Source organism: Dryobates pubescens, chromosome 8 (genome assembly GCF_014839835.1).
Source record: "Dryobates pubescens isolate bDryPub1 chromosome 8, bDryPub1.pri, whole genome shotgun sequence".
Lineage (NCBI taxonomy): Eukaryota > Metazoa > Chordata > Aves > Piciformes > Picidae > Dryobates > Dryobates pubescens.
In genome coordinates this window covers 23325860-23342037 of record NC_071619.1, presented here as the reverse complement: position 1 = coordinate 23342037, position 16178 = coordinate 23325860, and the positions used below count along the sequence as shown (strand labels likewise).

Genomic DNA, 16178 nt, shown 5'->3' with positions numbered 1-16178 from the left:
ACTAAATTTCTTATGAAAATTAACTTCATTTACAAAGGATTTTGCTTGTCAGTTGAACACTACAAAGGTTCTTGAAGAAATTCATATGCAATGAAGTAACTACTTGAAGCAATCAGCACTTTAGCACAAAACTTTAAGGATGCAATAGCAATGCACATTACCACATGGAGTTAGGCACGGGGTCAGGCTCAAGAACTATACTAGAGCCTGCACATGCTGGAATGATTCACGTCTTGATGTAAATTTCCAAAGGGAGAGATGAAGGAGGGGCAGAAGAGAGCTTTGCTTAGGATAAACCCGCTTACTACTAAAGGCAAAACATATGGATAGCAGCAGAGAGTCTCAACATGAAACTCGGAATGTTTCTATTGAAAATAATGTTTTGGTGTAGGGGAAGTAATAATATAAAAACCTGCATCAGCTGACTGTGGTAAATGAGTCTTGCTCTTTCTCTGTCTCTTATCTCTACAGCAAAACCTCTCCATCTCAGCATCTAAAGATCTCCATCAGTCATGACTCCCAATCCAAAAGTAATCTGTTTAACATTCAGCTTTGCCAACAACTGTGCAAGGAGACAGCTGCCTTGAAAAACAAGAAGAAATTAATTAAAAAAAAAAAAGGTAATTCAGCCTACTATTGTTTTCCCCAAGGTATATGTCACTTATTTTCCACTATGGCAACTTTAAGGAAACCAACACATACTTAACAGTTGTCTCCTAACAAACTAAAACCAGACTCAAATGTCAAGAAAGGCATCAAACCCCATTTCGCAGCTTTCTGACTCTCTCCAAGGCAACTCAAACTCTAGATAGCAAAGTGTATTTACTAGCTGGTTGGCACTGTGGTCACTGGGAATAACCCAGGGCTCAGCAGGCTTCCCCAGAGCAAGATGTTGGAAGGATACATGCCAGCACAGTCATTTCAATCACCTAAGAGAAAGCCCTTGGATGCACTGCCTAAGTGTGTACAGCCAGACAAAAACTTTGGTTTTTGTCACTCACACACATTCTTAGAGCACTTCAGTTCTCACATGGCTTTATTCCCAGCTAGAGCCAGGTACAGCTGGAAGGAAGCTGATAACTTCCTATGCTTTTTGGAGCAAAGCAAGTTACCTGAGCTATCACTAGCAGCTAGGTTCTGATAAAGGTGGTACCTATCTAAAGCAGCAAGGTAGAAAATTTGCCATACGCATACCACCCAGAAAAGATTTTGGTTATATGGATTGGCAACACCCAAAGAATAGTTTAGTGGTAGCTTCAGTGAAGACTGGCCAGAGATGACAGACACTTGGAACGCAACAGAAATATCAATGAAGCTCAATATAAACTGTGCACATGGGTAGGTTATTAATCCCCTGGCAGCTTACTACAATGCAAACTAACACTGCCAGTCAGCCCAGTAACTTCTTAGGCAGCATGGATGGCTGCATCCTGCTTGAGGAAGTGCCCATACTGCCCATTGCCTGGCACAGCAGGCCAGGCCCCCCACAGCACCATGCTGAACAGCCCAGGCACAGAAGCCATAGCCAGGCTTCACTTCCTAATTTTCCAGTAACAGAAACATTGTTTGGGGACCACCACACTCAAGAGTTCAAATCTCACTCATGAAGTATTCCATGGTTTCTCACAGGAAAAAACTCAACAGACAACATTGTATTTGGGATAGGCATTTCCCCCTTGGTGTGCCTGGATGGATTAGTACCTTCAATGAAATGTGAAACACTTTCCAGTCCAGCTCAATTTATTCCCAGTTCTCTGAGAATCACATGTAGAGTTTTCAGCTGTGTAGTGGGCTGATAAAACACTGCAACCCTTAATTCTCTTGACTCATATCTGACCTTTCAAGTGAAAAGATAAATAAAGGAGTCATTCTTGATAGTAATTTCCATGATGTTAACAGTTTACCACAACTTGAAGAAGATAAATACAATTTTGTGTAACTATATACAGCATTCACTTATTACTGATTTATTTATCCTCTGATTGATTTTACCAAGTGCATCATTTAGTGATGAAAAGGTCTAAGACCTCTATTTGGCTGAGACTTAATTTAAGATCCAGTGGCTTCCCCAACTAAATTAAGATAATTTTTTGCTGTTAGAGTTTGTTTACCAGGGATCACAAAACAAACATTAAACTTCTTCAATACTCCAAGTCTTCACTTAATCCTGGGCAGCAAAATTATTTCTCAGTGCCTGACAGTATTACTGCAGAATATCAAATCTTAACTTTACACATAACTCAAATTCTTTATTGATATTGCCAGAAATTAGGTGGTGAGCATTGTTTTTCTTACTCAATTCTTATTCCCAAAGAAGAGGAGGTGGAGATAAATTGCACACCTGTTAGAACAACATGTTTAGAAACTTTACAACAGACTGAAGCTCCTGTTGTACCATCTGGTTAATAACCTGTCAGTTCATCTATTAAGAACTATAGAGATCTGATGGAATTTGGGGAAGCAGCTGATAACCTGTCATATTTCTAAGGTATATCCTGTCTTTCAGTAAAGTTGAATAAAACAACTCCACATGCCAGGTTTGCAAGTGAGCTACACAAAGAACAAAGGCAACTGGGAGGAAGCCTGTAAAGATCTAAAGCTTTGCACAGTACCTGGAGAAATGTTTCTACAATCAGACACTGAATCAGTTTTATTTCCCGCCTGCTATCCTCCCTCATGCATTTTCTTCCATCCTTCCTCCATCCCATGCTATGTTCTTCAGCACAAGAAGGTTTTGAAGCAGGTTTACAAAAGGCAATCACTGTTGCAGGGAGGGAGGAAGGGTAGATTTCTTTAATCTCCAAGGCTAAACAGGTGAAGTTGATCTTAATGGATAGCACCTGCAGCTGCTCTCAGCCTCAAGAGGGGGTTTGGACTAGCTGGGAAACAAAAACAACTTTCAGTTTAAGAAAAAACAGTGGGGACAGAGGGGAAAAAACACTATTGAGTTGTGATTTCCAACTTTACAAAGTATCCTTTGGGGAAAGGAGTTCTTACCTTGAAGGAGCTGAAAGTGACAAAAAGGTAACTTTCAGTACCCTTATTGGATGTTGCACTACATCCTCATCAGGATTAAACTCTACTTAAGTCAATGGCTGATTGCGATGGTAAAGTGGCATTCTTGGGTTGTTGCCCAGTGTGATAAAAAAAGCACACAGAGTAGTGCCACATATTGTAGCTTTTTCAACTTGGATACTCCAGGAGGTTTGCTTTCCTTTTTTTAAGGAGACTGCAACAAACCTTCTCACTGAAAATGTACTGCCTTACGAAATACCTTCTCTCAGAAGAGAAAAGGTGTGCAGTCTGTGGTGCCTGTCCCAACACAAGCAGCTCTTCAGCTTTGATGAAACAGCATCATTGCCAACAACAGGCTAGTTGGGATCAGAGGAACTAGCTCTTTTTTGGCATCCAAGAAACAAAGCATAACAGAGTCTTTCCTGTATTACAACAATGCTGGAATACCACATGTGAATAATGCTCAGACATATGTAAGAGCCTTTACAGGCCTCAGCTTTAATTTTAAGCTTATCAACTGGCAAGAGAGAGAGGAGTTTCACCTCTGTTGGTGGGACAAATATTAAGTCACAGACAGGTTTGGTGATTTACCGAAAAACACACAGGTGAGTCTGACAGAACCAAAACCGAACCTACATATCCTGGTCAGAGTAGGCTAATCAATCACAAAAATAACTGCTTCTAGCTCTTGACATAAAAGAGAAGTTTATAAAGATCTTTGACTTTGATTTAGAAGTCTCCAATACTTAAGAGTTCCTGGAGCTGGCTTCATCTCCATGGCATAACTAGTTCTTTTTTAGTTATTTGATTAACATCATAACTCTGTAATAAAATGTAACTAGGTTCACACTAAGTACCCCACAAAATAACGTCAAGACTAAAGTTAAACATGTTTATGCATTGTTCTAAACTTTAACCTTAATGGTGACACATGAGTAAATACTTTTATAGCTCACAAAATCTCAAATGTTTGGCCAGCTCTTTTAATCCCTATTGTTTCAGTCACCATTATTTCAATGCATAAAATTTAGTTATTTTACATAAAACCAGAACAATTTCTTTGTTCTAGTCCTGGGATGAACACAATTCCAATATCATAACTTTAGGTAATGCAGATGGGGCCAGAACTTACAGCCATTTTATCACTAAGCATTACACAACAGCACTTTCCAAAACTGCAGTTTATTCTCCCCCTTAAAAGGAGAACAAATGCTAACAGAACAAAAGGGAAGACAGGCTTGGCTCTTCTTGAGCTGTAATCTGTTTGCTTTCAAATGCAAATTCCATATAAGCTAATACAACTCCGTACAAGCTAATTTGTAGAAGCATACTACCTCTCAATGGTTTGAGCTTAAAAATAATAAACAAATAAAGAGTGACTGTGAAACATGGTGCAACAGGTAGAACATTTATTTTTGTGTTGGAGGTTTATTTGGAATAGAAATGGAAAGGGCAGAAGAAGCTGAAGTCATTCTTCAGTTCACAAAACACTTTAAAATGGGTTATGTTTTATACATCACAGCAAGTTTTCCTTTTTCAAAACTCAAAGTGTGCATATATTTTTTTCCCATTAATTGCCACTAGCATGGTGCAAACCTCCAAATTGTCAGAGGTTTGGGCTGGCTTCCAGAAGTTGATATACTTACCAGCATCTCTTCGGTCTAGAAATCCTGGAAGAGTTTCAATTCTTGCTTGGTTACCAAATGCTCACAAACATTTCAAGAATAGCCTTTTTCTGTGGTATTTCTCTTTCCTCTTCCAAATAAACCCAGCAGTTCAGAGGCATGTGAAAAATGCTGCAAAATGTCTCTTGTCCCTTCCTCAACCACCTAAAAAGGATCAAAATTTTGGATAAAAGTTCAGTTTTTGCAGCAGGATACACAAGGGTAACCCATGACAAGCATTACGAATGCTATTTGCAAAAGTTTGCCTCCCATTACAGCCCAAATGGGAGCAACTAAATATCCCCTTCCTACAGTCAGAAAATCTTCTTGCACTGACACTTCATACAGCAAAGGTCAAAATCTAGCAGAGTTACCTGCCATGCTATCTTACTTACAGAAAAAGCTATATCTTTCTGTATTTCCCTCATAGGAGTTATTGGAGCCAATAGCCAATTTGTGCCTTTAACCTTGTGATAGCCTCACACCACCACCACTGCCCTGCAAGCTGCTGGGCCTTGCTGTTCATTGATTTCTGCAAGAAGCAGGTTTTGCACAAGGATGTATTACCTTCCCAAGACTGAAACAGATTTATATAATGAAACTTTGATAACTATCAGCTTGAGACCAGTTACAGGGTAAATGTAAAGATCTGAAAAACTCTAAGTAAGGCCAACAAACTGGTTTAAAATACCAAGGCCAGGGGGAGGAAAAAAATTATCACTATATTGCAACTGATTTCAGCAGACATACATGCTGAATATATGTCTGTATGGTCCTACGCTTGGCCTCAAATGCAGGCTGCCTTGTATTTAAGAAATTACAGGAACTTTTTCTGACCTTACAACAAAACAGCAATAATCCAAGAGTTTTAAGGCAGGAAATTTCAACAAAAAACCCACACTGCTTTAAAAAAATTTAGAGGTTTTTGCTGTCAATGACTCACATTTTTTTACCCCTAAACCATTCACAAGTACTCCTTGGCAGACTCTAGTGATTTCAGACTTTGCTGAAACACATTCCTACTGAAAACCATCACTGTATCACCACCCTGTGTAGCAGTCCAAGGCTTAATGCCTAATGGGTATGATCAACAGACCACTACTACAAAGCCTATTCTATCAGCAGCAATGGTTTTTGGTTTACCTTCCTATGTCAGCTTGTCATTCATAGCAGGTCATCAGCTGCTTGGTGAGCAGCTCTGCCAAACCTGCTGCAGCAGAGCAAGCTGAGAGAGGGACCAGACAGCTTGAGGTGAAACCAGCTCAGCCATCCCAAGACAAGCCATGCTTCCTCATGAATCACAGCTATTAGTCACACTTACATAACACAAACAGCGCATATTTGAGCAGCAGTGTGCTTTGCTAGGGGCCAGCTGTGTGCTAACTTTTACAAAGGTGCTCATTAAAGCCTCCATTTCCTTTTGTCTTTCAGGTCTCACAGTGCTTCCATGCCAGTCTGCTTTTGAAAATTACACTTGCTGCTTCCATGAAAGCTTTTGCTTTTGGAAGGATAAGGTCGGCTGTCTAGCTGGCATCTGAGACCTTTCCAGACAGCTGATAGTAGCTGTAACAGCAATATGGCATATCCCTGCTAATAACAGACAACCCACGGTGAAGGTCTTGTGTGATGGCAAACACATTAAACCTGTGATGAACAGAAAATTCTCATTAACAGAATAACCAAGTAGATAAGAATTTTCCTTGTTAGCTGAATGCTGGAATGCAGGGAGGAGGAGAGGAGTTGGCAGACAGCCTCTGCATAGATAAGGAATAGCAGGATTTTTCAGTGATTTACTTCTGTTAGCCTTGGACAAGAGGGTCTTTTGCATTAGATAAAGGACACCTGGGTGATATGTATACTTCTGCTGTTTTTAGATAGATAACCTTTGTATAGATAGGAGGCATCTGGATTTTTCTGTTAAGTATTGACATACCACAGATAACTTTCTGTATAAAAGTTTGCCCCAAACTCTCTGAAGACACACAGGCCTTTTGAAATGATTCTACCTGTGTCCAGCGCTGAAATAGAAGCATAATACAAGAAACTTCCTGAGTCTCTTGTGTACCTTTCTCTAAGTCAATTTTGGCGACCGCGGCAGGACGACTCTGTTTGGCTGCAGGACCTGCTGAGGAGCCGGACCTCTCAGGGCCCGCCGAGAAATTCTCGAGGAGAGCTCCGCTGCTCACCAGATCGCTGCAGGAACAGACAAGACTGCCAGCTAAGAGAAGGTATGCTTCTATGAAAGGGGTAACTCCGTAAGGCGCGAGGGGACGCCCTGCGCGGGAGAGAGGCATTTATTGCACCCCTAGGGAAAAGAGCTCTTGGGTTGGGACCAGGGGGGTCCCAAAGGGAACTATAAGCATTGTTTATATATTATGAACATTGTTTGTAGTGTGGGACCAGGGGGGTCCCAAAGGTAACTATAAGTATCGTTTAAGTGTGCGAGGGGCCAAGAGGGTCCCTAAAGAACAAAGTATTAGAAATACTGTTTAGGTTTTGAATGTGTGGCTGAGTGTGTGTGGCCAATAACTGTGTGCTAAGGACCGGTCATTATTGTTGTAATTGTATTTGTTTTGTGTTCTGTGTGCTGTAAAAAGACAGTACTGTGTTGTATTGTGTAAAATGGGAGGGAGACAAAGCAGTGAGATCCCAAGACATAGCCCACTTGGTTGTATAATTGCCCACTGGGGGGAAATTGGAGGCCCCCCAGGAGGGTCAACAAATCAAAAGACTCTAATTAAATATTGTACCCGGTGGTGGCCATTATATAAATTAGACGGTGGAGAGAAATGGCCTGGAAATGGGAGTCTGGAGTATGAGACTTTACTGCAATTGATGTTGTTTTTAAGAAGAGAAAAGAAATGGGATGAGGCAATATATGCTGACATGTTTTTCTATCTCCGAGAGCATCCGGAGTTTCAAAGGGACTGTGGTATCAGAGCTCCCTCTGATCCAATGGTTTTGGCCCTGGAAAAAGAGTACAAGGCCAAGAATAAGAGGCAGACAAAATTGAAAAGGTGTTGCTCTGCGTGTAGCATAGGGCAGAGGTGTCTTAAACTTGAGGAATTAAAGGACCTGCCTGAATTTTATCAATCTCCAGGAAAATTGCAAGGGGTAGTGACAGAGAGTTCAGAAAATAATGCAGGAAGTTCTGGGAGTGGCAGCAATTCAGACAGTGACACCGGAGTCAGTTCCCAGAGCTATGCTCAGGGAAGCCCAGTGGCAAGAAGGACCCGAGGACAGCAAGCAAATGCCCCGGCTTCCCAGGCACTCATTCAAGCCCCCCTGCGACAAGCAGTAGGGCCTGAGGGGGACCCAGTTTGGATTAAGGTGCCTTTTACAAGTCATGATTTGGATAGTTGGAGAGAAAAGGCTAAAAATTATCGTCACGATCCCACAGGCACGGCTACACATTTTCGATTCATGATCAGGCAGCACAATCCAGACTGGGACGATATCCAGTTACTATTAGAACAAATGACTGAAACAGAGAAACAGTTAGTTGAAAAACATGGATTGGAGCTAGCAACAGAAAGAATTCAAACCCGGGGAGGGGGGGCAAACATTGGAGATGTATTCCCACTCCAAAATCCGGAATGGAATACGAACAATGCCCTGCAAAGGGCTAGATTGGAGGAATACCGGGAGTTCGTAGCCAGGGGAATAGAAAAAGCCATTCCGAAAACAATTAACTGGTCTGTGTTATACTCGGTCAGACAAGGACCTAGTGAATCACCCTCGGAATTCTTAGATAAGCTGAGGGAAGTCATGAGGAAAAACACCTCTCTTGACCCTGGATCAGAAGTAGGTATACAACAACTGGTATCACTATTTATTGGGCAATCTGCTAGTGATATCAGAAAGAAGTTGCAAAAGTTGTCACCCCCGCAGGGAAGGGATTTAGAGGCGCTTTTGGATGTAGCATGGAGAGTATTCTCTAACAGGGAAGAAGAAAATAGGAGAAAAGAGAAGAGAATGTTGGTAGCAGCGTTACAGGAAAGTAAGGAGACTAAAGGGACTAACAGAGTACGGTTGGAAAAAGATCAGTGTGCGATCTGCAAAAAGAAGGGACACTGGAAAAGAGAATGTCCAGAGAGGAAAAGGAAAAATAGAATTCAGGCACAATTAGAAGAGGATGACTAGGGAGGACCGGAGGAGACTATAAATACCCTAGCAGATCCTCTGGTTATAATGAAGCTAGGGGAACAAGAAAATAAACTGGAATTTTTAGTGGACACCGGAGCAACCTTTTCAGTCTTAAATCAAGCACTGCTGCCTTTGGATGAGAGCTATGTTTCTGTGATAGGGGCTACAGGCCAAACTGAGAAGGCATATTTTTTTAAACCTCTTAAATATAAATATGGTAAAACATGGGGCTTACATAAATTTTTATATATGCCAAATGCCCCAAAGTCATTGCTGGGGAGGGATTTGTTGGAAGCATTGGGAGCTGAAATTAAATTTAATAAGGGGAAGGTAGAATTCAGAGTAAGGGAGGAACAGTTGATTGAGGTTTTAAGTCTTGCATTAATGAGCCCTCAACAAGAGAAAAACAGAATAAGAGAAAGCATAAAAGATCAAGTATATCCTGGAGTCTGGGACACTGAGCAGCCTGGAAGGGCTAAAAATGCCCTACCTGTGATAATAGATCTTAAGCCTGGAGCTCAACCAGTTAGATTAAAACAATATCCTTTAAGGAAAGAAGATAGGGAAGGAGTTTTGCCTATTGTAGAAAAATTCTTAAAGTATGGGCTGCTAACAGAGTGTGAATCAGCTTACAATACTCCAATTTTACCTGTAAGGAAACCAGCTGGAGGGTATCGGTTAGTGCAGGACCTAAGGGCTATAAATAAAATAACAAAGGATATCCATCCTGTGGTGGCAAACCCATACACCCTCTTGACTCAATTAAGAACAGAACTAGAATGGTTTACCGTCTTGGATCTAAAAGATGCCTTTTTCTGTTTACCCCTGGCCCCCGAGAGCCAGCCACTGTTTGCCTTTGAATGGGAGAACCCAGAAACTAACCGAAAGTGTCAATTAACTTGGACAGTCTTGCCCCAAGGATTTAAGAACAGTCCTACTATCTTTGGAAATCAGCTTGCAAAAGAATTAGAAAAGTGGAACAAGCCAGAAGGCAATGGAGTTCTGCTACAGTATGTAGATGACATCCTGCTGGCCACCAATACCAGGACGGATTGTGAAAGGTGGACTGTGAGTATGCTGAATTTCCTGGGACTGAATGGGTATCGAGTTTCCCCACAGAAGGCCCAAATAGTACAGCAGCAAGTAACCTACTTGGGATATGAATTAACAGCAGGACAACGAGTGCTGGGCCCCGAAAGAAAGGAGGCCATCTGTTCTATCCCCCTGCCAAACACAGTAAAGGCACTCCGAACCTTTTTGGGAATGACAGGGTGGTGCCGGTTGTGGATTTATAATTATGGCCTGCTTGTGAAACCCCTCTATGAATTATTGAAAGAGACTGATAAGGACTTGCAATGGAATGGGGAAGCTGAACAAGCTTTCCATACCTTAAAGAAGGAATTGATGAGGGCACCAGCACTAGGCCTACCTGATGTCACTAAACCTTTTTTATTGTATTCCCATGAAAGCCAAGGGATAGCACTCGGAGTCCTAGCACAAACCTTAGGACCCTACCGAAGGGCAGTGGCATACCTCTCTAAACAACTGGATGAGGTAAGCAAGGGATGGCCAGGATGCCTGAGGGCTGTGGCAGCAGTTGCAATTAACATTCAAGAGTCTCGCAAATTCACAATGGGGCAGAAGATCACGGTCCTGGTATCACACACCATCTCTGCTGTTCTAGAAGCCAAGGGAGGACACTGGCTGTCTCCACAACGATTTCTTAAATACCAAGCCATCCTAGTGGAGCAGGATGATGTAGAAATTAAAGTTGCTAACTTTGTCAATCCAGCCTCTTTCCTCCAGGGTGGTGATGGAGAACCAGTTATTCACGATTGTTTGGAAACAATTGAGGCCACTTATTCCAGCAGACCTGACCTGAAGGAAGAACCCCTGGAAAAGGCAGACCATAACTGGTACACTGATGGAAGCAGTTTTGTGACTCAGGGAGAAAGAAAAGCTGGGTACGCTGTAACTACAGCAGAAGAGGTAATAGAGGCAGAAGCCCTACCAAGTAACACCTCCGCTCAAAAGGCAGAGATAATAGCACTCACCAGAGCCCTTGAGCTTTCCCAAGGGAAAAGTGCAAACATATGGATTGACTCCAAGTATGCCTTTGGGGTGGTACATGCCCATGGAGCCATTTGGAAGGAAAGAGGACTGTTGACATCTCAAGGAAAAGGTATTAAGCATGCAGAAGAAATACTGAGGCTGCTAGAAGCAGTGCAGAAGCCAAGCAAAGTAGCCATAATGCACTGCAAAGCACACCAAAAAGGGAATACTGATCAAGAAAGAGGCAACAGACTGGCAGATGAAACAGCAAAAAGGGTGGCCAGGAAGGGGAGGAAGGTGTCAGAGTTTGTTTTGATCCCAGATGGTAAACTGTCAATTGAGCAAAAAGAGCCAGAACCTGTGTACAGCACAGAGGATCAGAAATTAATCAAAGACCTTTTGGGGAATAGGATAGGAAAGGGCTGGGCCAGGACACCGGATGGGAGATTAATCATTCCCACTAACCTTCTCTGGGCTTTTGTTCAGATGGAACATGCAAAGACTCACTGGGGAGCAGAAGCCCTGTATCGAAAATTGGTTCAGGAGTGTATAGCACGGAAGTTATACACCACAGTAGAACAGGTAACCCGGCACTGTGAGGTGTGTCTTAAGGCTAACCCCAAAGTAAGAAGAGGAGTTAGACTGGGACAAATTAGCAAAGGAAATTATCCAGGACAACAATGGCAAATTGATTTTACTGAACTCCCAAGAAAGGGGGGATACAGGTACCTGTTGGTACTCACTGACACCTTCTCTGGTTGGCCAGAAGCATTTCCCTGCCGCACAAACAAAGCACGAGAGGTTACTAAGGCAGTGTTACAAGAGATAATACCTCGTTTTGGGGTACCTGCTGCTATTTCCTCAGACAGGGGACCTCATTTTGTGGCCAAGGTGGTACAGCAGGTGAGCAAAATTTTAGGGATTGATTGGCAACTCCACACCCCCTACAATCCACATTCGAGTGGGCAAGTGGAGAAAATGAACCACTTAATCAAAAATCAGATAGTAAAAATTGGACAGGAAGCAAACCTGCCTTGGCCACAAGCATTACCAATTGCCCTGTTGCGAATTCGAACTAAGCAAAGAATAAAGGAAGGGTTGAGCCCATTTGAAATCCTGTTTGGAAGACCTTACGTAGTAGGCACTATGGACCCTTCTGAACCAGGGCAATTTAGAGAGGAAATGTTGACCAAGTATGTTCAGCAAATATATAAGAACCTGAGCATTGTCAACAAACAGGTGATTGGAACCAATGTGAGAGGGTTAGACAGACCAGTCCATGATGTGGAACCTGGAGATTATGTCTATATCAGATCTCTTTCAGAGAACCCTCTGGAGCCCAAGTGGACTGGACCATACCAGGTGTTACTGACATCCTTCACAGCCATCAAAATCAAGGAGCAAGCTGCTTGGATTCACCACACCAGAGTCAAGAAGACCTCAGCGAGAGAATGGAAACTCGAATCCCAGGGGCCCCTGAAGCTCAAGTTGTATCGATAATTGTGATTTGTTTGTTGATTGATACTATTAAGGGATGGGAAGGAAATATGTACTTAAATGTTAGTCAAGAATTGGCTTTGCAAACTAATCTCTCTAACTGTTGGATATGCACTGAACTTCCTCGAGGCCAAATGAGGACCCCTTTATTTGGGGTAGCCTCAATGAATTGGACTTGGGGGCCATCAGACTGGGTGACTACATCTGAGAGTAACTTCCACAATTGTCAGCATGGGAAAGATAGCTCAGAAAGCCTGGGTCCAAAGTTTGACTTATTAATTGTAGATCCTTCACGAACCCTTTTTGTAGAAAGTAATGAAAATAGTGAAAATAAGGTAGGATGGCTTAAAACTGATGTACAGAATATATGGGAACAGGGGAAAGTATTACATGAGGTGAGCAAGGATGATACGTCATATGGATTATCAGATCTCTGGGAAGAGTTAACCTCATGGATGCCCAATATTCTCTGGCTTAAACAGCTGTTGCTGGGAATTGTAATGATTATTTTATTAATAATATTATTGTTAGTTTTGGTTAAGATCATTATGTGTGCTGGAAAGAGTAGTGTAGAATCCTACCAGAAGTACAAAAATGATAAACTCGGGCATGAGCTGGAAACAGGACATTATTTTAAGAAAATATAGTATAGGAATATACTCTTGGCTGTAAGAAAGGGGGGAACTGATGAACAGAAAATTCTCATTAACAGAATAACCAAGTAGATAAGAATTTTCCTTGTTAGCTGAATGCTGGAATGCAGGGAGGAGGAGAGGAGTTGGCAGACAGCCTCTGCATAGATAAGGAATAGCAGGATTTTTCAGTGATTTACTTCTGTTAGCCTTGGACAAGAGGGTCTTTTGCATTAGATAAAGGACACCTGGGTGATATGTATACTTCTGCTGTTTTTAGATAGATAACCTTTGTATAGATAGGAGGCATCTGGATTTTTCTGTTAAGTATTGACATACCACAGATAACTTTCTGTATAAAAGTTTGCCCCAAACTCTCTGAAGACACACAGGCCTTTTGAAATGATTCTACCTGTGTCCAGCGCTGAAATAGAAGCATAATACAAGAAACTTCCTGAGTCTCTTGTGTACCTTTCTCTAAGTCACCTGCTTGTATCTCAACAACATTGTAAGCTAACCACCAACTTTTTCTTCAAAAATATTAAAAAAAACTCCACCTTACCTATGCTTATGATCTAAAAAGACAAGAAACAAAGGTGGTGTAATCACTCCTCTCTAAGACAGTGGGACCAAGTAACTTACTTTTGAAGCAGTACTTCACTAGTGGCTTAAGCACAAAGGCCCAGTGTCCACCAGGACACCCTGTTTGCTGGCTTCAGTAATCTAACTGGCAGCATCACCTGCTGAAGAACTGCTGCTCTAAATGCTCTAATCTAGGAATGGGGAAAGTCCCAAATTTGTTAGTAAGCCAATTAGCATCTTGCTAGTGCCACCTTGACTCCTAATTGTACTTAAGAAGTAATTATCAGCAAAGACCTTAGTGAATACCCTGACTGCTATTAGCAAAGTCACATCCAAGGAACAAGCATGGACAGCACAGGAATATTGCACAAAGCAATTCCAACCACTTGAACATCACGGTGTATTTGTGTCAGGCATGTTCTCTTTCTAGCATTTTCATTTTTTAGTTTTTAAATTACTGCATCACATGACATCTTTTAAAAGCTTCAACAAATTAACCAGCTTGATAGAAATATTATTGCAAAGCAGACTCTTAGTTCTATGCAGGAACATAGATTAGACAGACATATTTATCTTTCCTGACATGATAAAACAAAGTAATCTTTCCTATGTTATTTTGAATTAAAGTGTTATTTTGTAATTAAAGAGTCAAGGCCTAGAATTAAGTGTCTATCACCTGGAGATTTCATTTCTCTCATTAAAACTTGCTAGTGCTTTAGTAGCAAAATCCCTCATGAACAACATAAAAGCAAAAAACCCCAAACCCCACCAACCCAAAATCAAAACCTCTCTTCTAGAAAACCAGCCAAACAAAACAACAACAACAACAACTACTACTCCATTTATTCCTCCCCATGTGTAGGCTCTTCCAGAGAAAACCTGAGAGTTGAAATCTTTTGTAAGCTTTCCATTCCAATACCATGAAACTTCTAGTGGCAAACAGTGCAAAAGACAGACCTGAATCCCCACAATCAACCACACTGCTGATGACACTCAGCACAGGGAAAGAGCTCAGTTTGTGGCCAGCTGCACTGGCAAAACCCTTGTGACACGCCACGTTACACAACAAGCTCTCCTTCCAGGCGGACCAGCAGCTTCTCCACATGGCAGCATCAGCAAGTGGCCTGGATGCAAGTCAATGAACTGGAAGGGAGAGTCTCCCATGTGAAGTTCCTTTCCAGTGTCAACACAAGCATGAAGGATATCAGTTCAAAACAAGAGGTGAACTAGAACAAGAGTTTCGTCACACGGAATAAGGCCAGTTACTTCCCGAAGCAGCACGAGCTGCGCCTGTTAGCATGTACGTGGGTAACGCTTTGCACATTGATCAGCTTCTTCTGAGTGACAACCCTTCCCCCAAGAAAAAACACATATTGGGATTGCAATTTAAATACACAATTTTTACACCAATGCCACAGAAAAATCACTGGTTTGGCCTAGGAGAAAATACTGTGAATAATCCTATGTTGTTTTTTGTAATTTGGAATGCATTTGCAAGTTTTCAAGGTCTATGCAATAACTCACACCATTTATGTTTCTGAATAAATAGCAAATTTCAAGCTAGGGACTTAGGGACTTTTTCTTTTTTTTTTTTTTGCTAGCAGGAATCAGACTAGGAAGTCAATACAGTGAAGGAACCTTTTCACAGCTCAGTTAGGCACAAGATTGGAGAGCAAGGTTAAAAAGAAAACCATATCCCCATCGAAGGTCAGTGTTCTGGAAAAAAAACAAACAACAACCTACCCTTATTTCTATTATTTGTTTTACAATATTATCTATAACACCCTTCGCCAGATACAAAAGCAAACGGTGACAAGCATTCTCTCAGCAGAGATTTATAATCTAATAACAGGATATGGCATAGGTGAAGAGACTTGTCCAAGGTCACGCAGTAGATAACATGGCACAAATAAGGATGTCAATACTTCCTGACACTCTCTCAAGTCTCTTGCCATCTAATTCCCATTCCCTCCCTACACCTTTGGCGGCAAACAAGCATAGAACCTATTTAAGGTGGCAGGAGCAGGGGGGGATGATCCCACAGACAACTATGAGCACATTCTGCAGATGAAATAAAAGGTTTCCATTTATCTTGAGAGGGAATAGTTGCAGGTATGGTCTCTATTTGCTATTGCAACATAATCAGGACAAATTATGTTAATAAATGTAATTTTAGATCATAAATTTTACAGAAACATATGTGAAAATCCTTTTACTTAAAGATTAATTCTTAGAAATAGCAGAATGTACAGCCATCTTCCTTCTGTGCTATTTGTTGCTACTAATTTTCAACAGACACATTTTAAGGAGGTCTCAAGCACTAAAAACATAAGCTTAACTATCTTCCTTTTCTGCTTGCCATTGTTTACCATGTAAATTGCCACCCACACACTTTCCCATATAGATCACAGTGGGGTACTATTCACCAAGACAGAGCTTCAGCAAATGCAGCTCCTGTCCCCAGCAGGAATAAGGTTATGCCTGGAGTTCACTCCAAGTCACATAAATTTATCTGAGGGTAACAGGAAAAAGAAGTCTGGTAAGAGTCACTGAGCTTATCCAACTTATGCCTAATGGACTTCAGAGTGGG

At 41.6% G+C, this 16178-nt stretch overlaps 1 protein-coding gene across 9 annotated transcripts in view; it reads right to left on the bottom strand.

Moving 5' to 3' along the window:
- ZMIZ1 (zinc finger MIZ-type containing 1) overlaps positions 1-16178 on the bottom strand; it is a 306728-nt gene that overhangs the window by 199193 nt on the left and 91357 nt on the right. For 2 of the 9 annotated variants that reach the window (XM_054163778.1, XM_054163777.1), the window contains one exon: positions 4662-4844. The exons of the other annotated variants lie outside the window; for them this stretch is intronic. The gene's annotated coding sequence lies outside the window, so the exon portion shown is untranslated. The remainder of the gene's footprint in view (positions 1-4661; positions 4845-16178) is intronic. 9 annotated transcript variants of the gene reach the window in all.